Genomic DNA, 26,481 nt, shown 5'->3' on the forward strand with positions numbered 1-26,481 from the left:
CATTGTTCCTGTCATTAATCTTTGCACTCTCTCAGCCCTATGCCCCACCTGCATGTCACGTGTAGTGTGGGCAGTTTGGGAAATTGTCTGGATCACATTTCCTAGGTGTGGGTTCTTTCCAAATTGTGGCTTGCCACATTCTTGTCCTCATTAACCCTCCCTCTGCTTCCATTAGCATGGTGAGTCCATGCAATGATTGTTGGTGTGCTGATGCCACAGCACCACACATGACAATATGGCCCTGTCCCAGTCTATCATTTTTCACATACACCTATGCGATGCTGAGACCTAGCACCACACCATGCATGGTATTTCCATGCGACAATGCACGTGATACCATTGGTAGTTTCTCATGTTGATGTTTGCGTATGTGTGCTACTTTGCATTGCACTGATGGACCTGGAAGAGTTCCACTTCCTCTTGTGACTGTGCGGGTGTGTTTGCGTTCCTACACACATATGTCCTCCTCTCAATGCAGTTGCCTTAGCACTATGATACCTGAGATGTTGCATGGTGGCATTGCAGCTATTGTGACATATACACAGGGGTAATCCCAGGGATGGCCAGTATGGGTATGAGATTCCTGCTGTGTACACCCTTATGTATGTGGCAGTACCTGATGGTTATTGAGTCTATGGACATGACCAGTTGACAGGAGTTGCACTTGGATAGGGATTGATAAGGATTGATCACCTGGTCATACTGAACCTTCATTTTAAGTGTATTTGTTCCATGGGCACCTAACTGGCATTTCCTAATTGACCAGCGCTCACAGCACAAGTAGTTGTGGTAAATGTTGTCAATGGGGAATGCTACTTGAGCCAGTGGCCTAAGACTGGGCATTGTCCTCTAGTTTACATTCTGACAATACCAGCTGTCCTGTGACACCAGACCACTTTTACGTTCTACCCTACCCTCCTGGTCTGCTTCAGCATTTCTAGCAGCCTTGGCATGGTGGTGTATCCCCATGCAAAAGTTGTTGGTGTTGTGTTGTGCTGTGCCCCTGGATGCCCCTGCACAGCCCATGCACCGGGCATGGGCAGTGCAGGGAGTCCCATGCCATACCTTTTTGCCCTTTCCACTGGCTGATTTGCTGGGCTGACATGCATTGTGTAGTTGGTATGTGCCCCCCCCCTTGCACTTGACATTTTGGCATTTTGGTCCCCCATGCAACCATGTGTTGTTTCCTTGTAGTCTGCGCTGTCCTGCAATACCAGTGATGACTTCCTCCGGGATGATGGCTGCAACTATCTCCTCCATCTCGTCCAAGTCCTCTTGCAGTGCTGGACTCCCACCTCCGGTCTGCAGTGCTGCCTTCCTGTTCCTTGCCATTTTTTCCTTTGTCTTTGTTACAGGAAATACATCTTTCCTTAATGTCTGTTTAGCGGTATCTTGGATACATACTCAAATGATAAATCATGTTAGTTCTAATTGTAATAAAAGACAGAGCTCTGTTTTGTTTCATTTAAGCAAATAATCTTTCTATACCTTGAAATGAAGTTACTTGCTTGAAAATGTCAGAAGAACCCAAACTGTTTTTTTTCACCTTTCTTATTTTCTCTCTTTTACAGGAAACACAGGATCATCGGCAGAAGATGGAAGAGGAGAGCCAGGACTCTGCAGTACAGGTAACCGGAGGGGGAGGATAGCCGGAACTTGACTGGAGACTGTCCGTAGGATGAGAAATGCTGGAAGCTGGTCAGAGAACAAGGAACACTGGAACTCAACTGGAGGAAGGCATGAGAACAAGGAACTTGACTTGCACTGGAACTAATCTGGAGGCAGGCTAGAGGACAAAGAACTTTACTTGACTGGAAACAGGTAAGCAGAGCAATAGGTACGAAGCCAAGGAAGGCCTCAGACTCACAAGCCTCCTTAAATACTTAAATAATCAAATGGGCACATGTGCCTTTTGGCAGTTGATTGCTTGTTAAGGAAATTAGCAATTACCCCCCTTATTGTAGCACATGTTCAATATAGATCACATTGTGAAGAGCACGTTATGGCAGTTACAGTTGGCACAACTTTAGCAGGTGGTATACAAGTTGCCTAATCAACAAGCTTTGGTTATTGCAAACTTGATATTCAAGGATGTAATGAATATACCCAAATAAGTCTGAATCTTGTAAGCAACAGCACCTTACTGTAATCTAGCTTTTGGATGTGCTAGTTTACCCACAACACTTTGGCCAGCAGCTCAACAACAATGATGTCTCTTCCTGAGACACCACCAGCTGACTTGCCCCGCTGAACTTACCTTCTCAGATATTTTTCTACAGAATTTCATCTGAGTACGAAGGTAACCCGAGGCCAAGCCCAATCCACTTTGTGACTCTAGGTGCTGATTTTTACTATAAACTTAAAAAAATTATAACTCTTGTTTTACTTATTGGATTTTAGTTGTTTTATTGTCAAATAACTTATTATAGTTTAAGCTATTCTGCAAAACTGGTTTGCAATCTGTCTTGTGTTGTGTATTGACTTTATTACTGTTTGTGTGCTGCATTAATGCTTTACACATGCCTCTAAGTAAAGCCTGACTGCTTTTGTGACAAGCTACCAGAGGGTTTAAGCACAGGTTAGTTTAGTGACTTTAATGGTTCACCCTGGTGGGGTTTGCAGCAGATACTTGAAGTGGGTACACACCTCCCTCAACCCACAACCCAATTTCTCACACTAGGCAATTGTTTTATTTCACTTTGTCTCAGTTTTCTTCAATATCACATACAAGAGCATCCAAAACCTCTTGGTTTTATTTAATAAACTATAATGTTTTACATGTAGAATAATAATCTAGGCTGCATGTAGGGTGCAGATGACAACTGATTTGCCTAATTACTAATGAAATCAACAGGGCAGGGAAAGCATGACTGTTTCCAAGTTCATGTTTGAGAACTACCACTTTTTAAAAAATGCTTTCAATCAGATCATATCTGTTGGAAAATGGGTTATTGGTAGGGCAGGTAGGTACCTACACCTAGCAACAAGCCACAAACCTCCACAAAAGTACAGTTAGGTCTCAGTAAATTAATCCCAGCTCTACCCTTGGTAGCTTGGCATCGAGCGTCAAGGCTTAACTTAGGAGACAAAGTGTAAAGCATTCAAATATCACACAACAGTAATTAAATAAAACACAGGAAACAGTTTAAAAATCCAAAACCAATTTATAAAAATAGCTTATATTTTTATCTTTAAAATGACACAAAAACGATTAAAATCGGTTCAGGGGAACCGGAGATATGAATTTTTAAAGTATTATTATTTTCTAGCGCTTAGAAACAAAAAGCGCCAATCGGGTCATCTGGTTGCACCAGGACCGGGGCAAAGTCAAATTTCAGGCCGACCGCGATGGAGCCCTGCTCGGCTACAAGTCGCGGGAGGCCTCGGTTAAAAAGTTACCTTCTGACTTAGTCTCTTTTTTGATGTTTTTCTTCGCCGGGACGAACCTGCCAGTTGGATCCGACCTCCTGGAGCCCTTGTCCGGATACGCGAAGTCGGTTTCCTCGGTGGTGATTTCTACCTTCGGACTTAGTCGTTTTTTCGAGATGAAAATCCTTCGACCGGGGTAAACCTGGATCTTGATCCGACGTCCGTGGAGCCCTTCTCGGATACGATGGCTGGAAGGTCCCGGTCAACTTTTTACGTTCGGACTTAGTCTTTTTTTCGGATGTTTTTCTTGACCGGGACGAACCACGAAGTCAGGCCGGGTCGCGGTTGAGGCAAGCCGGCTAGAATTTCCGCGTCGAGTCGGTCACTTTATGGAGCTTTTTTCTAAAATTTCTCCAATCTTTTCCAAACTTCTGGGGCTTCACCCAGATGTTCTTTTAAGGTTCTTTTGGGGTCCACAGCTCACCCCAAGGGTCCAGAAGTTCTGTGATGGTCCTTGGGAAGTGCGGACTTCAACTCCCAGAATGCACCTGGCGCAAACTCCTTTTTGGCCACTGGACAGTGGTCAGCTGGTCACTTTTTCAGGAGTTGGTGCAGGGGACTCTGGTTAGCAATTTTTCACCTGTAGCAAACAGGGAGTCCCTCCTTGAACCAGTGGAAGCCAGGCAAAGTCCTTCTTGTGGTGAAGCCCAAGTGTGCAGCTGGTGCAGTCTTTCTGAGTGCAGGGTCCAGGTGCAGGCCAGGGGTCCAGCAGGGCAGTCCTTCTTCTCCTTGTAGTTCTTTCTTCTTGAAATTTGGTGGGGATCTGAGGCGTGGGTGCAGGTCTGCCAGTTTTATCCTTGCTCCTGGGTGAAAAGCAGGGGGGCCCTGGTCCTCCAATCAGGGACAGGGTCGTCCCCCTGTGATGACCACTTCCTGGGAAGTGTGGCAAAAATCCATCCCAGAAGGCAATAGTCTCTAAAAATCCAAAATGGATGAATCTGATTTTTAGAGGAGAGATCTGGCTGAGCCCACCCACTGGTGTGGCTAAAAATCATAAACACACCCCTCTCCTGCCCTCTCCTAATCTAATCAAGGGGGCACCTAGCTGTCTGGGGTTGCAGGATGTGGGGGTGTTGCTGGGTGCTCCAGATGTCCTTCTCTGCCTTTGAAGACCAGTTTGGCAGCCCTCCCCCTTCCTGCTTCCCCATCTGCTGAGGGGAGATTCTCTCCCCCAAGCACATTCCTTTGTGTGAAGTCAGGCCACTTCACACCTCATTAAAGTAGCCTGGCAGAAGCTGCTGCAGGCTGGCCAATCAGAGCACAGCAGCAAAAACAATGCAGAGCTGAAATTGGCAACTTTTTAGGTAAAGTCTAAACTTTTTACCTGCACTAGTTATATTAAATCCAACAACTGGAAGTTGTGGGATTTATTATAACAATCAATTTGATACCAAATTCTTGGTATGTAACATTTAAGGAGACTTTAAAATTTAAAATAAAGTCTGCCCATTCTAGCCTATGAAGGCCATTTACTTCAATGAGGGAAAAACGAATTTGGCTGTTTTTACCTCACCAGGGCTTATAAATCTATTTTTATAAAGTCCCTGCTTATAGTTACATGGCACCCAGCCCTAGGGGCACATAGGGCACACCTTAGGGGTGACTTATATGTAAAAATAAGGTAATTTAAGACTTTGGAAGTACCTTTAATTCCAAAGTCGAATTTGCATATAACTTTAATTTAAAAGCAGCCAGCAAGGCAGGCTTGCTTTTAAAATGACACTGGGCACCTCAGCAATGCACCTAGGTGTGCACCATCTATGCTGTGGTCCCTAAACCTACATGCCCTACCATATACTAGGGACTTATAGGTAGGTTAAATTAGCCAATTATAATTAGCCTAATTTGCATATCCATTTTACACAGAGCACAGGCCCTGGGACTGGTTAGCAGTACCCAGGGCACCATCAGAGTCAGGAAAACACCAGCATAAAGTGGAAAATGGGGGCAAAAAGTTAGGGGGCCTCTGCAATCAGCCCCAGTTTCTCACACAACCCCCCCCCAGCCCACACGCCCAGGAGACTCAGCCCAACCCTGGGAGAGTCTTCCTGGCTTGTTAGGCGAGGAAGACAGTGAAGAAAACTGGCTGTCCCTTTGCAGGGCCTACTCTGCCTTATATCCTCCTGTCAGGGTCACTCCCTCTGGATAGTGAAGCCATCCCAACAGTAAAAGGACCCAACTCAAACTGAAACTTCCCTCTAGGGGGGTCTTCCTCCTCTCTCTCTGTCAACTTGGGTAGTGAGGTGCCCACCTCCCCTACTCCTAACTTTGCTAGGGCAACACCTAGCTTACCCAAAGAGGTCACCCAACACTTGAGCAACCCCACCATGACCAACAGGGTCAGGGGGCCTACTTTGCTATTGGCCCTGGGGTCTGCCTCCCAGGCCAAGTACAGTGCTGCCAGGAAGGCTAGCACCCAGCAGAGGCTACTGACAGCTGTTAGTACCCAGAACCACACCCTAAGCTCTCCACTGACAGGTGGCTGAGCTGCTTTAGGGGCATCTTTGGGGTCCTGGCACCCCTCTTGCTGTCTAGAGTGGGGGGCTACCACCTCCTGTGGCAGACACCCTCCTTCCACTCTCCCTTCTGTCAGTGCAGGGGCAACACCTTGCATCTGAACAGCTGCCTGACTACTCAGGACTTCCTTGGGGTCAGGTGAGGCCTCACCAGTGCCAACTCTGGGCTCCCCCCTTACTGGGGCAGAAGGCCTTTGGCTCCCTGGAACTCTCTTTAAGAGTGGCCTACCCTTCCTTTTCTTCTTTCCTTTTCTTGGGGACCCCTGTCTCCTAACTGTAGGGACTGACTCCCCAGGACTTTGGGTTGGGGGGGCGCCCTGGGCGACCACCCCATCTGTGACCAGACTCACCTCTGGGAGGTCATTGCCCAGGATACAATCTAGGGGAAGGTCAGCACTGACTACCACCCTAATCCAGTCAAGGATACCCTCCCTCTCTAGGGGCACTATGGCTACAGGTTTGGAGGTGACCTCCCCTGCGGCTATCCTGACTTTCTTTGTCTTTCCTGGGACATACATGTCTGGGGTCACTAACCGGTCACTCACTACAGTGTGACTGGCACAGGTGTCTCTCAGGCCAGTGGTAGGGATCCCATTCACTTGAATGTGGTGGAAGTGCCTACTCCCACCCTCAGGGATCACCAGCTTACCATCTGGTCCTGTCTCCCAGCACAATGCTAGGAGGACTTCATCATCTGAGGAATCCTCCTCTATGGCTACACTGGACAGCCCAGTGCTAACCACCTTCCTTGGACAGGCTGCATCTCCTCTGAAGTGACCTGTCTGCTGACAGTCAAAGCAAGCCCTACTGTCCAAGAACTTTTTTAACCCTGGGTCTCCCTGTCTCTGCATGTCAGATTGGGAGTGGGATTTACTCTCCTCCTTCTTAGGGTTCTGGGGTACAGAGGGAGTCTCTGTGGTGGGCTTACCACCTCCCTCCTTAGGTTTTTGGGGACCTGTCCCCCCCTTCTTGGAGTCTCCCCCCTGGGACTTGACAACCACCCTGGTTCTCAACCACTCATCAGCTGCCTCCCCTAGCTCTCTAGGGTTGGTCAGCTTAGAGTCCACTAGATGCTGGCGTAACCTTTCTTGGATACAATTGGTCAAGATGTGCTCTCTCATGATCAGATTGTATAACCCCTCATAAGTATTTACTTTGTTGCCAATAATCCAGCCCTCCAGTGCCTTTAGTGAGGTGTCCACAAAGTCAACCCAAGACTGGGTACTGACCTTCTGGGTGTCCCTGAACTTCATTCTATATTGCTCTGGGGTCAGACCAAACTTCTTGACTAAGCACCTCTTCATACTAGGGTATGAATCTGCCTCCTCCCCCCTTAAGGTCAGAAGCCTATCCCTCCCTGAGTTGGGGACCAACTCCCACAAAAGGGAACCCCAGTATTGAGGCTTAACCCTTCTCATTTGGAGTGCCCTCTCAAAGGCCCCTAGCCACTTATCTATGTCATCCCCCTCTACATAAGCAGGAACTACCCCCTTGGGTAATCTGGGGCAAACTCCCCCACCCATGGACACCTCAGCTTCTTTATCGCTGCTTCCATCTCTTTTCTCTTTGTATGCCCACTTTTTCTTTTCTAGGGCAAGCTTCTCTGCCTCCAAAGCTATGTAGGCTAGCTGGGCTTCCAGCTCTCTTTCCCTGATGGATGGGTTCTCTCCTCCTGAAAGGACCCTCTTCCTACCACTAGCTTTGGGTCTGCCCCTAGTGACTGTGTCCAGTGAGGACCGTTCCTCCTCTTCCTCACTTGGGGTCTGATGCCTTCCCTCCCCTGAGTGGTTAGAGTTAGCATCTTCCTCTTTTTCTCCCTCCTCTGGAGCTTCTTCTGACTCTACCTCTTGGGCCTCAGCCCATGCTGTCAGGGATGTGATCAGGGTTTGCTTCCTGAGATCAGTGGTTGCAGGCAACCCTCTTTCAATACACAACCCCCTAAGCTGGACTACTGTCAGTGTGGGTAGGCTAGCCAGATCAAGCTCCATGGTTCCCTAGTTTTGTGTCACCAAAAACTTTTTGCAAAAATTGGAAACAAGAATTTAGAAAAATTAAAAAAATTCAATAATTGAAATTAATCCAAATTAATTTTAAAAATAAATTAAAATTAAAAATTAAAAACAATTTTTGCACTAGGACAATTTAAAGGATTTTTAATTTGTTTTATCTAAAACTGTAACGTGATATTGAACACAAGTACAGGATCCCACCGCTGCCACCAATTATGTTGGAAAATGGGTTATTGGTAGGGCAGGTAGGTACCTACACCTAGCAACAAGCCACAAACCTCCACAAAAGTACAGTTAGGTCTCAGTAAATTAATCCCAGCTCTACCCTTGGTAGCTTGGCATCGAGCGTCAAGGCTTAACTTAGGAGACAAAGTGTAAAGCATTCAAATATCACACAACAGTAATTAAATAAAACACAGGAAACAGTTTAAAAATCCAAAACCAATTTATAAAAATAGCTTATATTTTTATCTTTAAAATGACACAAAAACGATTAAAATCGGTTCAGGGGAACCGGAGATATGAATTTTTAAAGTATTATTATTTTCTAGCGCTTAGAAACAAAAAGCGCCAATCGGGTCATCTGGTTGCACCAGGACCGGGGCAAAGTCAAATTTCAGGCCGACCGCGATGGAGCCCTGCTCGGCTACAAGTCGCGGGAGGCCTCGGTTAAAAAGTTACCTTCTGACTTAGTCTCTTTTTTGATGTTTTTCTTCGCCGGGACGAACCTGCCAGTTGGATCCGACCTCCTGGAGCCCTTGTCCGGATACGCGAAGTCGGTTTCCTCGGTGGTGATTTCTACCTTCGGACTTAGTCGTTTTTTCGAGATGAAAATCCTTCGACCGGGGTAAACCTGGATCTTGATCCGACGTCCGTGGAGCCCTTCTCGGATACGATGGCTGGAAGGTCCCGGTCAACTTTTTACGTTCGGACTTAGTCTTTTTTTCGGATGTTTTTCTTGACCGGGACGAACCACGAAGTCAGGCCGGGTCGCGGTTGAGGCAAGCCGGCTAGAATTTCCGCGTCGAGTCGGTCACTTTATGGAGCTTTTTTCTAAAATTTCTCCAATCTTTTCCAAACTTCTGGGGCTTCACCCAGATGTTCTTTTAAGGTTCTTTTGGGGTCCACAGCTCACCCCAAGGGTCCAGAAGTTCTGTGATGGTCCTTGGGAAGTGCGGACTTCAACTCCCAGAATGCACCTGGCGCAAACTCCTTTTTGGCCACTGGACAGTGGTCAGCTGGTCACTTTTTCAGGAGTTGGTGCAGGGGACTCTGGTTAGCAATTTTTCACCTGTAGCAAACAGGGAGTCCCTCCTTGAACCAGTGGAAGCCAGGCAAAGTCCTTCTTGTGGTGAAGCCCAAGTGTGCAGCTGGTGCAGTCTTTCTGAGTGCAGGGTCCAGGTGCAGGCCAGGGGTCCAGCAGGGCAGTCCTTCTTCTCCTTGTAGTTCTTTCTTCTTGAAATTTGGTGGGGATCTGAGGCGTGGGTGCAGGTCTGCCAGTTTTATCCTTGCTCCTGGGTGAAAAGCAGGGGGGCCCTGGTCCTCCAATCAGGGACAGGGTCGTCCCCCTGTGATGACCACTTCCTGGGAAGTGTGGCAAAAATCCATCCCAGAAGGCAATAGTCTCTAAAAATCCAAAATGGATGAATCTGATTTTTAGAGGAGAGATCTGGCTGAGCCCACCCACTGGTGTGGCTAAAAATCATAAACACACCCCTCTCCTGCCCTCTCCTAATCTAATCAAGGGGGCACCTAGCTGTCTGGGGTTGCAGGATGTGGGGGTGTTGCTGGGTGCTCCAGATGTCCTTCTCTGCCTTTGAAGACCAGTTTGGCAGCCCTCCCCCTTCCTGCTTCCCCATCTGCTGAGGGGAGATTCTCTCCCCCAAGCACATTCCTTTGTGTGAAGTCAGGCCACTTCACACCTCATTAAAGTAGCCTGGCAGAAGCTGCTGCAGGCTGGCAAATCAGAGCACAGCAGCAAAAACAATGCAGAGCTGAAATTGGCAACTTTTTAGGTAAAGTCTAAACTTTTTACCTGCACTAGTTATATTAAATCCAACAACTGGAAGTTGTGGGATTTATTATAACAATCAATTTGATACCAAATTCTTGGTATGTAACATTTAAGGAGACTTTAAAATTTAAAATAAAGTCTGCCCATTCTAGCCTATGAAGGCCATTTACTTCAATGAGGGAAAAACGAATTTGGCTGTTTTTACCTCACCAGGGCTTATAAATCTATTTTTATAAAGTCCCTGCTTATAGTTACATGGCACCCAGCCCTAGGGGCACATAGGGCACACCTTAGGGGTGACTTATATGTAAAAATAAGGTAATTTAAGACTTTGGAAGTACCTTTAATTCCAAAGTCGAATTTGCATATAACTTTAATTTAAAAGCAGCCAGCAAGGCAGGCTTGCTTTTAAAATGACACTGGGCACCTCAGCAATGCACCTAGGTGTGCACCACCTATGCTGTGGTCCCTAAACCTACATGCCCTACCATATACTAGGGACTTATAGGTAGGTTAACTTAGCCAATTATAATTAGCCTAATTTGCATATCCATTTTACACAGAGCACAGGCCCTGGGACTGGTTAGCAGTACCCAGGGCACCATCAGAGTCAGGAAAACACCAGCATAAAGTGGAAAATGGGGGCAAAAAGTTAGGGGGCCTCTGCAATCAGCCCCAGTTTCTCACAATATCATTTCATGAACTTAGGTGAAACTGTTTGGCAAATTAATTAAATGCATCAATTTGAATTTTGAGGAGTCTTTGTCATGTTTTATGTGTTGGTTGCAAATTGTCTTTAAAACAAAGATGTTTCTAAAGATAAGAAATGCAGGGCACCTCCACTGCTTCTTCTCCTTTCACTTCAGATGAGGTGTGAATTAATCAGTGCTGGTTTAACCCTTGTGCTGCTATGCCTTTTCTCCCCAGTGCTAAGCCTTTTTGACTACTTGAAGTAGGTCTCACTTAGGCCTCCATAACATTTTGTCCACATAAGCTAACCACACCAAATGCGTGTCCTTCTTTTCCAACATACCAGGGATTCCAAATGTCCCCTAGGTTTGTGGACTTCCCAGGACTAGGAAATTAGGTAAAATATAGCTGAATTTGGGTGTTTCTGGGAAAATAGCAAAAAGGTGCTGCAGAAGAAAGTGTGTTTTTGTGTTGTCTGTAAATGGAATCAACAAAAGGTTTGCCATGCTAATATTACCATCTTCCTCACTTTCAGTAGCAGACAGACTTGATTCAGAAAAACAATTTTGTTTAACATAGTTTTGGCATTTTACTGGGTGATAGCCCATTTTCCTATTTTTGCTGCTTTCAACCTCCTTACAGTTTGTGGTAGAAACAGGTCTGAAACCCATGGTGGATCCTGGAAAGCTATACATTTCAGAAAAATAGACAACATTCTAAATTGAGCAAGAGAGCATTTGTGTTGATTCGTCAAGGTTTTCGCAAAAAAAACAAGTGTTGAAATAAATAAATATTGAAAAATTGTAGGAAAAAATAGATATTTGTGACATTTTCATTTGTGACTTCTCATCACGATGGCCGATTTACAAAAGCTATATACCATTACATCTGCTAGACTCTTTTGGTTATGGGAATATATAGGGTTTGTGGGTTTTCTGCCCAGAGCCAATAACTGAGCTGCACTTTCCAATGGTTTTTCATTGTGTACAGTGTATAGAGCAATTCATATGGTAAAATATAAATAGAGAAAATTAGGTATCAAGTAAACCCATGTATTTCCCAAATAGGCACAAGATATTGGGCCAGATGTAACAAGCAATTTGCATTCTCAAACAGTGCGAATTGCTAAATCCGTCAGTTTGCGAATTCAAAAATGCCTTTCCAGATGTATGACAGGCATTTGCTGTGCAATTTTAAGGAATCGCAAAAATAGTGATACCTTGAAGTTGCGTCTCCACTTAGAGAATCACAAATTGCGATTCTCTAAATAGGAAATCGCAAATAGGGAATTCCTATTTGCGATTTCCAAAGCACATGCATCAAGCATTTCCTAAATGCGAATTGGACATTTAGGAAATGCAATTACCACCAAGTCCAATTTGGTGGTAAGCATGTGCAATTTTTAAAAATGTATTATAAATGCATTTTTTAAAATGACATGTAGCGCACACATACCCCTAGGGCATGTGTGTGCTTCACATGTCCGCAAATATTTTTTGGGGGTGCATTAGAGGGGGCCTTCGGCCCCCAGCACCCTAGGGTTTGCATTACCTAATTTGCGAATTCCTAACTGGAATTCGTAAATTGTGAAATGCAAAACCATTCGCACCTATGGTCTACAGGCCCATAGGGATGAATGGAGTCCCATTCTCTAATTGCGATTCTGTAATAGCGATTGCGAATTTTAAGAAATCGCTATTACCGAATCACAAATTTCATACATCCCATTTTGCATTTCTTAAATAGCGATTTCTTAAAATTCGCTAATTAAGAAATGCAAACCGGGAGCTTGATACATCTGGCCCATGGAGTTTACAAGCAGGGGTTATTTGCACATTTGTGGGTACCCATACTGGCATGTGAATTATAGGGTGTTTCTCAAAATGAGTTGTTCCTTACACCTTGTCTTACATTTGGAAGGTGCAAATGCAGTGAAATAGAATTTTGTAATAAGACCTTTTCTATTATTATGAGTTCTCCTAAATGTCTCAATAAAAATGGTACCTCATTTGTGTGGATAGGCCTAGTAGTCGCAACAGGAAATGGCCCAAAATGCAACATGGATACATCAAATGTTTGTACGCAAAACGGACGCATTTTTTTGCAAAGTTTTTGGGTCCTCGCTTATCTGGTACCTAGGGAAATCGAGCAAACCTGTACGTTTTTGAAAACAAGACACCTAGGGCAATCCAGGATGGGCTGACTTGTGTGGTTCTCATCAGGTAGTGTTACCCATAATCCCTTGCAAACCTCAAACTTTGACAAAAAACACATTTTCCTCACATTTCTGCAATGGAAAGTTCTGAAATATGTGGGGAACCACAAACTTTCTTCAACACAGTATTCTGATAAATATGGTCCCTCAGTTGAGTGTGTAGGTTTAGTGCCTATGACAGGAAATGGCCAAAAATACAAGATGGATACATAATTTTCTTATTTGCAAAACATGTTGGGGTAGCTGTGGTATTTGGGCCCCAGACTAGCCATCACCTAGGGAAACATAGCAAACCTGTACATTTTTAAAACTAGATACCAAGGGGAATATAGGATGGGCTGACTTCCATGGCTCTTACCAGGTTGTTTTACCCAGAATCCTTGGCAAACCTCAAACTTTGACTGAAAAACACATTTCCCTCACATGTCTGTGATTAAAAGTTCTGGAATATGTAAGGAGCTACAAGTTTCTTTCTACACAACTTTCCCCTGAGTCTTTTTATAAAAATGGTACTTAACTTGTGTGCATAGGCCTAGTGCCCACGACATGAAACAGCCCAAAATGCAACTTTGATACGTCAACGTTTTCCACTGAAAATGCACCCATTTTTTTTAAGTGTTTAGTTCAGCCGGCACTGAGAGAAACGTATCAAACCTGTACATTTTTTAAAACAAGACACAGAGGGAAATCCAGCATGGTGTGACTTGCATGAGTCCCATGATTTTTTTTTAATGCAGAATGCCCTGTAAAACCTCAAACTTTGCCTGGAATCACACATTTTCCTTATACTTCTGTGATGGAAACTTCCGGAATCCACAGGAATCCTAATTCGAGTTGGCTCTAGACCCAACCACACAAGCAGCACTTTTTTCGACACAAGTGGGGCAATGCTTGGGGGTAGGAATTTTAATCACAGAAATGTGAGAAAAAGGTTTGTTTTTAGTCAATGTTTGAGGTTTGCATGGTATTGTGCGTAAGTAAATGGTTTTGGATGCATGCTAAACACATCATCCTGGACTCCCCCAGATGTCTAGATTTCAGAACTATCTACTTCTAGTAGGTTTTTCCAGGTTGCAGCCTCCTGAAGCCTCAAAAGTGCAACTGTGTACCATTGCAAGTAGCATGATACTGGGAGTTAGCCAAATTCTCTTGGCCCATTTATAAAAGCAACACCCAAAAGAATCAAATATCCTTTTGCTTGCTATTGAGATGAGATGCTTTAGACAGCAGGGGGACAGGAAGACATTTCCCTTTTTTTTAGGGGGTGGGGGCATGGCCATGCCTATGCTGGGCATTCCCCATTCCTACAAATTAAAAAAAACAAAAGAAATCCCTGGTATCTAGTGGACTTTCTGCCTCCCGGTGGAGCAGACGTGGATAGTTTCTGCCCCCCTGGGAAGTCAGATGAGGGCAATTGTGCCCATCTGCCCTCACCTGGAGGGTGTTTCCCGATTTGTATGGGGTTGGGGGCATGGCCATGCGCATTCTGTGCAGCCCCACTCCTACAAATAGAAAAAGTTACCTATGGTGTCTAGTGGGCTTTCTGCCCCCAAGGGGTAGATGGGGTAACTGCCCCATCTTTCCCCCAAGGGGCACAAAGAATGCTTTTGTTTTTGGGGGATGGGGGCATGGTCATGCCCAGGCTGGGCAAACCCACCCCTAGAAACAAAAAACTAAAAATCAATCCCTGGTGTTTAGTGGGCTTTCTGGCCCCTTGGGACATATTGGGGGAAATTGTCAAGAGGGTGCAGAAACACTGTTTCCCTTTTTGGGAAGTGGTGTCATGGCCATGCCCATGCAGTACAGCCCCCAACCCTACAAATACAAAAGAAAAGTAATCGTCAGTGTCTAGTGGTTTCTGTTCCCCTTGGGGCATGCAAATATGGCTGATCTGCCCCGGGGGGGGGGGCAGCAGAAAATAGTCATAATTTCCCCATGAAGGGGGAGCTACCATTGCCTACCCCCCCCCCCCGACTGGCGTTTTATCTAAACCCTGGTGTCTAGTGGTCCTTGGCCCCCATTGGGGCAGATAGGCCTAAAATATGACTGATCTGCCCCTTGGGGGCACAAAATAGATAAAATCATGCCCCCAGAATGAGGAGTGACCTTTGCACCAGCAGCTGCTCCCCTACATATATTTATAAAAATCACTGGGGGGGTCTAGTGATTTTCTGCCCCCCCCACCCCATCAGCCTAAAAATAAAGCTAATTTTCCCCTGGGATAGAAAAAGGCCAAAATATATCCCTAATGATGGGGAGTAGCCTTGACCAAAGGAGGCCCTCCCAGAAACTAAAATAAATCCCTGATGTCTAGTCGAGTAGATCCCTGCTTGGGGATCACCCTCTTTCAGTAGTTCCTCAAACAGAGATCCAATTGGGAAAGGTACCATTGAAAGGGAAGATTCTTCACTTTCTAATAATCCCACCAGCATCAGAATCAGTACTCGAGGTGTAGAGATAGCCCCCCGAGCACCAATGTAGTGAAAGTTAAATGAGCCGATTGGCTCATTTACTTTAATTTTCATTGAAATCATGTCAGGGCACCATGTGCACAGATCATCATTTCAATAAAAATACCGAAATAGCCGTGGAAGCTGGGGAAACTTTTCCCCAGCTCCTGAGGCTATAGTTAGTTCCAGGAAATTCCTCTGGTGCCCGCACCAGATTGATTTTCTATCTCATGTGCCAAGACATCTCAGAGCTGTCCTGCACTCACACACACTGTCTGTGCAGACAGATTTTAGCCATCCTGCCCTCACAAGTGGTTAAAAGGTTTTGGCATGGCACTGCTAAATCAAATAAAAACAGCCCTGGGCCCTATGTAAAGATCACGAAGGCTGCAAGCGGCCCCTGGGATGGACTTTGAGTATCTTGGATTTAAAGAATTTTTTCCTGATATACTAGAGGCACTGTCCATTTTTTAAGAGTCGTCCCTTTCGGTTAGATATGCTGTCTTTATGATTTTTGTTGCTTATTGGGCCTTAACGGCATATATATTTTGCATTATCTCTGTAAGCCTATATTTGAGATTTTTGTAATAAAACCATTAACTTTTTAATGATCTAGAGCTTAGTTTTTGATTAGTGCCAGTCACTATTTTATTACTCTACTAAAATAATGTTGGCTCTGATGTCAAAGAAGCTGGTGACTCTTAGCTCAAGATCAAGAGTACTACAGCAAAACTGCCTGAGGTAAACGTTTGGAAGGTCTAAATTTTGTGGTGCATTCGAATACTGGGATTCCTCTCCCATAGAACTGCCGCTTGCATTGGGAAGATGCTGCTCACATTTGTGTTGAGCTGTTTCCTGACATTTTGTAGTAAGATTTCCCACCAAACTGAAGTCTCTTTATGCAATGTGGCATAGTTTGGAATCTTAGTAATAACATGCTTTTTTATGCAAAATTGCCAATGTTGTACTGTTTACACTGGCATAGTAAATGTTTCACAAGGGCTTATAAGATTTTAGCTTAAATTAAAAAAAAGAGCAAAAATATATTTCCACTTCAACATTACGGCTTTCACGTTGCTCAGGTGGTACAATACATTTTGCTCAGTGGCTGCACATCTGGCAATGCTGAATGCTGGATTTTCAAAAAGTATTATGAGTGAACATATCATTTGGAATGTGGAATCAATGCAGTCTGGAAATTATGAAAGAAGCATTTATTTGGAATAGCAGCAGCAGAAACAAAAGTGACAGAATCCCATTTGTGGTTGACTACTATCTATCAACTCTCATCTACAGAAACATAATGCAAAAATATTTCCTTTATATCCAATTGTGAAAAGTTTTGCCAAACCCACCAGTCATTACTTAGCTTACTGCAGAGCTCCCAATTTGCAATTGGTCCTTATGAGAGCTGAACTGACGCAACATGTAAAAAACACAGGGGGCTATTGCTGTGATTCTAAAAGATGCATCATATGTGAATACCTTTCATAAATATCATCAGTAAATAGTTCTGTTAGGAGGTGGGTGTATGGAATAAGAAAGAATCAACATGCCACTTAACATGAATCATCTACTGAATTCAGTGCACCAAAGCTGCAAAAAACAATATGTAGGCCAAACAGTGTATGACCTCTATACACGATTCATGAACCAAAAATCAGCAACAATCAATAAGAAACTTGGCAAGCCTGTAGCCCATAATTTTAACTTTGTGGACCATTTGCTATCATATTTGAAGATGTTTTACTGTGGAACACGCCTTAAAGGAAGAATCACCTAATTACCACATTTCTCAAGCGATCTCAAGATTGCACTAATTCCATATGCCAAATGGAATCTTCACTCATGATGCTGGTGGACCTATTTTCCATGTTTCCATGTTAAAATAAATGTTTGTTTTGTTTATACTTTTATCTCCATTTGACGAATCATAACGAATTTTTCAAAACTGGTTTGGCACTCATTTCAGCTGTTGTCTGGAAACAGGCAGCCTCTCACACACCCAATCACAGACCCATAAACCCACACAAAAACACACACTCACAGAGCCATACATTCACTTACACATGCACTCATACAACCACTCACACACTCACACATCCACTTATACATCCACACAGTAGAAAAACCCTAGAAATGAACTAAAAAAGCAACATTTAACGGGATGTTATAGTTAGAAAATAGAAATTAAAAACCCTTAGAAATTCACTGAGAAAACAAAGGTTACAGGGATGTTATAGGTAGGTTCAGATTTTACATGCACAAAACAATAGAAATTTAACAGTTATAGTTATACTTATCTCATGAAACTATGACTGGTGTCCTAAGGTAACTAAAGCTTTACACACAACACAATGCAGTTTGTGAATAGGCCTCCATATATGTTGATGTTCAGGCTTTAAGTGGACAAGTAATGGTACTTGAAGTCTATGAACAATAGAATTTCTTTGAAATGTTAACATAATATCCTAAAGTAACATAGGGCCAGATGTAGTAAAGTAAAATTTAGCGACTTGCAAATTGCGAGTCTGACCGACTCGCAATTTGCAACTCGCAAAATTGTATGCAGAAAGGTGTCTCAGACACCTTCTGCGACTCGCTATGGGGTCGCAAAGACCCACCTCATCAATATTCATGAGGTGGGTCGCAGTTTGCGACCCCATAGCGAGTCCCTGCACTCACAGGGATGTTGGCCTGCTGTAGTCAGCAGACCTCCATGTCTGTGACTGCTTTTTCAATAAAGCAGTTTTTTTTTTCATTTTGCAGCCTGTTTTCCTTAAAGGAAAACGAGTTGCAAAATGAAAAAACTAGGACCACTGCCTGCTCTGAAAAAATATTTTTTTCGGCATTCACAAAGGGGAAGGGGTCCCATGGGACCCCTTCCCTTTTGCGAATGAGTTACCACCAGTGTGACACTGGTGGTAACTGCGAGTTGGTTTGCGACCGCATTCGCGGTCACAAAGCAACTCAGCATGGCGATGCGGTCGCAAATAGGAAGGGAACACCCCTTCCTATTTGCGAGTCGCATCCTCAAATTGCGAGTAATTTGAGGATGAGCATCGCGTTCGGCCTTTTGCATGCCGCAAACTGTGTTTTTCACAGTTTGCGACATGCAAAAGGCTTCCTATATCTGGCCCAAAGTTTCATGTTTGCATAGGCATATCGATTTTTACTGGCTATGACGTGACATGGATGTAAGATATCAATGCATGGCAAGGTACTCTGACATATTGACAGTGTCAGATTCACCAAGATTAATGTATATAGCAAGTTGTATTTACTCTTGCAGTACTCCTGACTTACTCTTGTAATTTAAATGCAAATCAAGAGTACTACAAGAGTAGTTCACAGCATAATCTTTGTGAATCAAGACTAAAACCACTCGGTACCCTCTAAATTGGCTGCAGAGTTTTGAAAATCGCATCGAGAAGGCATATTCACATATTACATAATCTTATGTAGCTCACTTTTATTGTATCTGCATTTCATTGTGTTCACCAATGTATTTTATAGTCAAAATTGGAAGTTGTTTCTTAGAGTCAGATGTATCAAAGGATTTTACATTCGCAAACTGTGCGAATCGGTAAACTCCACCATTTGCAAATGCAAAATCGCCCTTCACGATGTAAGAAAGGCATTTGCAGTGCAATATTAAGGAATTGCTAAAATAGCGGTTCCTGATTGTGATTCGCAAATACCAAATAGAAAATCAATGTATCACGAATTTGCAAATTGTGATTAGTCGCAAAATGAGTTTTTGCATGTGCAATTTAACATAAATTGAAATCAGGTAGTAAACAGGTGCAACCTATATAAAGAGGCCCAGAATGCATCAGCTCTTTTCACATTGGCTGCACTCTATGTCATGACGAGGAGGAGGATGATCCTGGCAGGTTTGAGGAGAGGGAGGATACAGGAGTGCATTTTTAGAGTGCCCATTACTCTATTTGAACAGACAGAGGAAGAGATTTTTGACAAGTACAGGTTGAACTCTGCCTTAATACTTGACTTAATAGTACTACTACTACTAGTACCTACTGCAGCGACACACCCACAGAACCAATGCCGTACCCACTCATGTGTAGGTATTATGCTCCCTCCACCTCTTAGCCTTAGGAAGCTATCAAGGGTGATAGCAGCAGCTGGAGGTGTATCTCAAACTGCGCTTTCACGCTTCTTTAATGCATTCCTAAATGCAAAGTTAACCAAAATCGTCTGCACATAAAATTCCCCAACACCCTACCGTATTTACAAAAAACTAAATTAGATTTCTACCAGGATGCCCAATTTCTACACGTCATTGGCTGCATTGATGAGACACATGTAGCAATCTGTACACCATCTGCCACACAGTATGTATATAGGAATAGGAAGGGTACATATTCTATGAACATCCAGGTCTTATGCAATGTCTCCAACATAATAACTGATCTTGTGGCCAGATACCGTGGTAGCACACATGATTAATACATCTTCAGGCACAGTGGAATACAAACAAGACTTCTTGCGGGGGAGTTTGGCGAAGGATACCTACTTGGTAATGTAACAGTGAACAATGCTGCATAACGTCTATATGATGTCACAGATAACAATAACTAATTGTACTCTCCTGTCATTCTAGGAGACAGTGCATATGCAGTGCGGGCCTTCATCTTGGCACCCTATCACAATACTGCCACACCAAGTGAAAGGAGATACAATGGGGCACACAGGAGGACATGTAGCATGATTGAGAGGACCATTGGGCTGCTAAAGAGTAGTTTCCGATCCATGCACAGGAGTGGGGGCGCACTGCAATACAGTCTGGAAACCACCTGCGACATCAGGGCCACATGTGCAATGTTGCACAACATCGCAACGGCAAGAGGTATACCCGTGGAACTGACAGAGATGGACTCCGATGAGGATGACGACCCCTTGCCACCCCTTCAACCAGTAGAAAGAACCAGAGCAGCAGAGGGCTGGCAAAGACTTGCTGAGATTACGCACAACTATTTCTGATGTAAGTAATGACAACACCACGTCTACTTTCATTTATTTCTGTGGGTATAATATTTATTGCCTTGACTTCCGGTAATATATGTGTGAATAGGACATAGGTACACAAAATACATAATCAGGTCCCAATTACAGTGTGAAACTACTGACATCATAGTATCAATGCATTGCTGCATGATATGCAAGGCCCCTGTACTTCTCAATAATATTTTTTATGTCCACGCACTCCACTTGAACACTCAGTAGGCTCAGTGGCACCTTTTGTTGAGGGTTTAGAGACAGTACTGTGTCTCGAACTGCAACGCCTAGGATCCATCACAGGGGCTGTGACACTGCTGATGCTGTTTGTAGCACTCTGGGCTGTCTGCATTGTCTCCAATACATGGATGACTTGCACCAATCCTCATGCAATATCTAGACTGCTATGTGCCATTTCCACTTGCATGCCCACAGCATGTCGTGACCAATGTTCCCTCAAATTTTTTTCCACTGTGTGCGGCAGTGTGCGGTCTCTGTGCGCTGCAGTCAAGGATACGTGCGCCAAGAAATTGACCATTCACGCGCGTGCAGCGCATAACTAGCCAAGATCTTTGGCATTAGCCTCTCCATACCACTTAAGCAAAAAAGGGATATCATTGCTCCATGCAATAGGGCATCAAGGCAGTTTTGTGACCTGGTTGCACACCCCAAGGACATGACCTGTTAGGGGAGCACGTATATTGCTCTAAAAGGCTTATTTAGGCTTAGAAAGTGATAACGCATATAAACTACCACAAAGTATAGGAATGGTGGAACATTTGATAACAGCACATTTTCTACTGTTCTGAAGCATTTCCTAGCTCATGAACCATTGATTTTCAAGACAAATATCACCTGCCCGCTTGTATGCTAAAGCACGCCAAATGATGTTTAAAACACTCCCTGCGGTATTTAAAAGCTGTTTTCATTGACTTTAATCCAGATTCAAATATAAGCATTATCTGCCTTAGGGGAGCACGTATATCGCTCAAAAAGGCTTATTTAAGCTTAGAAAGTGATAAAGCATATAAACTACCACAAAGTATAGGAATGGTGGAACATTTTATAACAGCACATTTTCTACTGTTCTGAAGCATTTCCTAGCTCATTAACCATTAATTTCCAAGACAAATATCACTTGCTCGCTTGTATGCTAAAGTACGCCAAATGATGTTTAAAACACTCCCCGTGGCATTTAAACGCTGTTTTCATTGACTTCAATCCAGATTCAAATATGAGCATTATCTGCCTTAGGGGAGCACGTATATCGCTCTAAAAGGCTTATTTAGGCTTAGAAAGTGATAACGCATATAAACTACCACAAAGTATAGGAATGGTGGAACATTTGATAACAGCACATTTTCTACTGTTCTGAAGCATTTCCTAGCTCATTAACCATTAATTTCCAAGACAAATATCACTTGCTCGCTTGTATGCTAAAGTACGCCAAATGATGTGTAAAACACTCCCTGCGGCATTTAAATGCTGTTTTCATTGACTTCAATCCAGATTCAAATATGAGCATTATCTGCCTTAGGGGAGCACGTATATCGCTCTAAAAGGCTTATTTAGGCTTAGAAAGTGATAACGCATGTAAACTACCACAAAGTATAGGAATGGTGGAACATTTGATAACAGCACAACGTGCGCGCTTGCCAAAGGGGCCTGCGCGATGGGGGAAGGAAAGGTGCGCGCGCGCTCGCACGCTTGCCTTACAGGGAACATTGGTCGTGACACCAAAGCAGTTGTGGTAGTGAGCCGATTGACAGACTTGCTGAACCCATCAAACCTACCCATCAATTGGTGATGGCACCTACGGTGGGTGACATTCTCCTGCTGCATTACAGTGCAGAGTTCCTTAATGGCCTTTGTCATCTCCCTTACATGTTCTTCTGTAGCTTACTGTCCCTCATGCAGCTTGCACATGTTGCTATTGAGAGACACCAACTGCCTGTGCATTGATCCCATGTTGTGATCGATAGATACCAACTTCCTGTGCATTGATCTCATGTGTTTACATTGCAGGTTCTGCACTTTCAGCATGGATGTCTCAAGGCCACCGAACAGTGATGGGCCTTCACCTTCCTCTGTGCACTGTCTGACTTTTTCACAACACCTCCTGAAGGGAGTAGACTGATGCTGGAACAGGGACTGCTGTTTGTCAGTGCTTCTAACCTCTGAATCTGGTGTTGGTACTTCTTCCTGCAATTCATCGGAGTCCAGGGTAAACTCAGGGGGGTGTAGCACCCTTGCCCTGAGTCTAGTTGGTGCTTGACTGATGGACTAACTGGTGTTTGAATCTGACTGTGGCTGTCTTTCGTCATTCCCCCTTTTTCACTTTCTGCTGCGTCAGGGCCCGGAACATCTGCAACAACAGTGTGCAGCATGTCATTCATGATGTTCGCCTTGCATTTATAATCTTACAGTTACTTTCATGATAAATATTTCCCTTGGCATACGCGGTCATTACAACATTGGCGGTAAAAGCGGCTTACCGCTGTGCAGAAGACCGCCAACACACCGCTACGGCCGCAGAAATCCGCCACAGCTATTATGACCCACAACACGGAATCCGCCAATATTCAGACACCCACACAAGTCCGCCACACCAAAGGTCAGTGATAAACTGGCAAAAACAAAACCTCCACCGGCACGCCAACAGAAATACGCCCACACCATCACGACCCACGAATCCACGTGGCGGTCTTTCAACCGCGGTATTCCATTGGCGGTACACAACACCGCGCTCAAAATAAACACACACTGACAAAACACAACCACATTGGACAAATGGAAATACACACACCTGATACACGTAGACACACCACTCCCACACACCCAATACAGTATAAAACACACACCCACATCACCCACAAACCCCTACGACCACAATTACTGAGAGAAGGCCAGAGAGACACCACCATCAACAATACTAGCATCCACAGGCACACAACACCATCACCCACATAACTTCTACGCACCTCAAACTACACACCACTACATATCAGCACACGTATCACCCCACACACCACCCCACACATCACCTACACCACCCCATGGCACGGCAAAGACACCCCAGGTTCTCGGAGGAGGAGCTCAGGGTCATGGTGGAGGAAATCGTCCGGGTAGAGCCACAGCTATTCGAAGCACAGGTGCAGCACACCTCCATTGCAAGGAAGATGGAGCTATGGCGAAGAATAGTGGACAGGGTCAACACAGTGGGACAGCACCCAAGAAATCGGGAGGACATCAGCAAGAGGTGGAACGACCTACGGGGGAAGGTGCGTTCCGTGGTCTCCAGACACCACCTTGCGGTTCAGCGGACTGGCGGCGGACCCCTACTTCCTCCCCCACAACTAACAAAATGGGAGGAGCAGGTCTTGTCGATTCTGCATCCTGAGGGCCTCGCAGGAGTAGGTGGAGGAATGGACTCTGGTAAGTCAAATCTTAACTATTACATCCCCCACCCTGTCTGCATGCCAGCACATACTCTCACCCTCACCCCCATCACTCTAACTCCTCACAAATGTCCCAACATCACAAACCACACATCCTAACACCAAGCCCTGCATGCAACAACAAAGCATGGACACCCATCACTAAAGCATGGCCGCTGCACATACCCATACACCCCCCTAAACCATCATCACACAAGGTCCCATACAGGAATGCAAGCACTGGGGTACACGGTCACCCACCCATTGCACACCATGCCACACACAGATGTAATAAACATCCTTTTATACCCCTGCAGGACCCCTACCCAACGTCACCAGACAGGAGGATCCATACATGTCCACACCACCAACAGAAGAGGCCCACAGTGATGACAGCACCTCTGTCCAACTGGATCTAGATGACCAGCCCGGCCCATCGGGGACCTCGGGACAGTTGGTTCCCCTCACACTGGCACAGGCCACCACAGAGCTTCCCCCCTCTGGAAACACCAGCACAGCACCCACCCAGCGGGCCCATACCTCCGTCCCCAGGACACGTCAATCAGCAGTGTGTCCACCACTACAGGGAACCCAGGCTAACCCACCACCCCAACAACAACAGGGACCTGGGGGCAGTGGTAGTGGGCACACGGTCCAGGGGACCGAGGCCCAGGAACACAGGGGAACTGGCAGGGCTGCTGTGCGACAGGGGGAGGACAGGCCAAGGGAACCCACTCTCCACGAGGCCCTCTCCAACATCATGGGAGCCTACCACCACTCCCAGGAGACAATGGCAACGGTACTGGCTAAGTTTCAGGAGACCCAGCGCCTGCAGGCGGAACAGTATTTGGGGTTCAGGGAGGAACTCAGAGCCATCAATTCCACCCTAGGCACCATCGTAGGGGTGCTGAAGGAAGTACTCAACACCAGGAGGGACACTGTGGCACTACAAGGGACCCCTGACACTAGCCTGGACGATGAACTGCCCACCACCTCCGCCGGCGCTAGTGGACAGGAGGCACAGCCACAGGACCACCACACCAGCACCCCACCCCCTGCAGAAGGAGAACCACCTCGCAAACGGTCCCTGAGATCCAGAACAAAGACAGAGAACGATGCCAAGACCCCCGCAAAGAAATGAGACCACCCTGAATGTCATCCTTCTGTCCCACTTTGTCACCCTGTCCATCCTTAAACTGCCCCAGCTCCACTTCCTATGCCCATTTGGGCAATGCACCTGTGAGACTAGTAGACTGGACTCTGCCATGGACATTCCTCCGCCATCACCCCTCACCATTTTGCTACCCCCTCCAATATTGAGCACTAAAATAAACATCCTTAAAGCACAAAACAATCTGGAGTCACTCTGTGATTTCGAAATAGTTTATTAGCAATTACTGTGGCAAAAAGCTCTTTCAATTGTGATGTCAACATACCTATGTCACACAGCTGTAGTCCATGATGAATCAAAGCAGAAGTCACACTGTGGTACACACATCTGTGAAATCGTAAGGGAAAGTGACAACTCAGTGACCATACACTGGGTGAAAACGACAGACAGTAGAGAGGTAGTAGTGTTAAAGTACATGTAGTAGGCAGGTTTGTGTTCGTACCTGTGTTTCACTGGAAATATTGCTGGATCACTGAGTCCCTGTTGTCCATGTCTTCTTCTTCTGCTTCCTCATCTTCACTGTCCGCAGGCTCCACAGCTGCAACAACACTGCCATCCTCCTGCAGAAAAGGCACCTATCGTCGCAAAGCCAAGTTGTGAAGCATACAGAAGGCCACGATGATCTGGCACACCTTCTTTGGTGAGTAGAATAGGGAACCACCTGACATATGGAGGCTCCTGAACCTGGCCTTCAGGAGGTCGAAGGTCCGTTCGATCACCCTCCTAGTTAACCCATGGGCCTCATTGTAGCGTTCCTCTGCCCTTGTCCTGGGATTCCTCACTGTGGTCAGTAGCCATGACAGGTTGGGGTAACCAGAGTCACCTGCAAATGGCGAAGGACAACTGTTAGACACACACTAACCTGGAGGGATATCCCCAGGCAACCATTCCCACTGACTTGCTTCCAGGTGCTCACCTAATAGCCATACACGGTGCCTCTGGAGTTGACCCATCACAACAAGGATGCTGCTATTCCGCAGGATGTAGGCGTCATGCACTGAGCCGGGGAACTTGGCATTCACATGGGAGATGTACTGGTCAGCCAAACATACCATCTATACATTCATCGAATAATAACTCTTCCAGTTTCTGTACACCTGTTCACTCCTGTGGGGGGGGGACCAAAGCCACATGGGTCCCATCAATGGCACCTATGATGTTGGGGATATGTCCCAGGGCATAGAAATCACCTTTCACTGTAGGCAAATCCTCCACCTGAGGGAAAACTATGTAGCTCCGCATGTGTTTCAGCAGGGCAGACAACATTCTGAAAAACACGCTGGAAAACATAGGCTGGGACATCCCTGATGCTATGGCCACTGTTGTTTGAAATGACCCACTTGCAAGGAAATGGAGCACTGACAGCACATGCATTTGAGGGGGGATTTATGTGGGATGGCGGATAGCTGACATCAGGTCTGGCTTCAGCTGGGTACACAGTTCCTGGATTGTGGCACGGTCAAGCCTGTAGGTGATGATCACATGTCTTTCCTCCATTGTTGACAGGTCCACCAACAGTCGGTACACCGGA

This window comes from Pleurodeles waltl, chromosome 2_1, assembly GCF_031143425.1.
Source record: "Pleurodeles waltl isolate 20211129_DDA chromosome 2_1, aPleWal1.hap1.20221129, whole genome shotgun sequence".
Lineage (NCBI taxonomy): Eukaryota > Metazoa > Chordata > Amphibia > Caudata > Salamandridae > Pleurodeles > Pleurodeles waltl.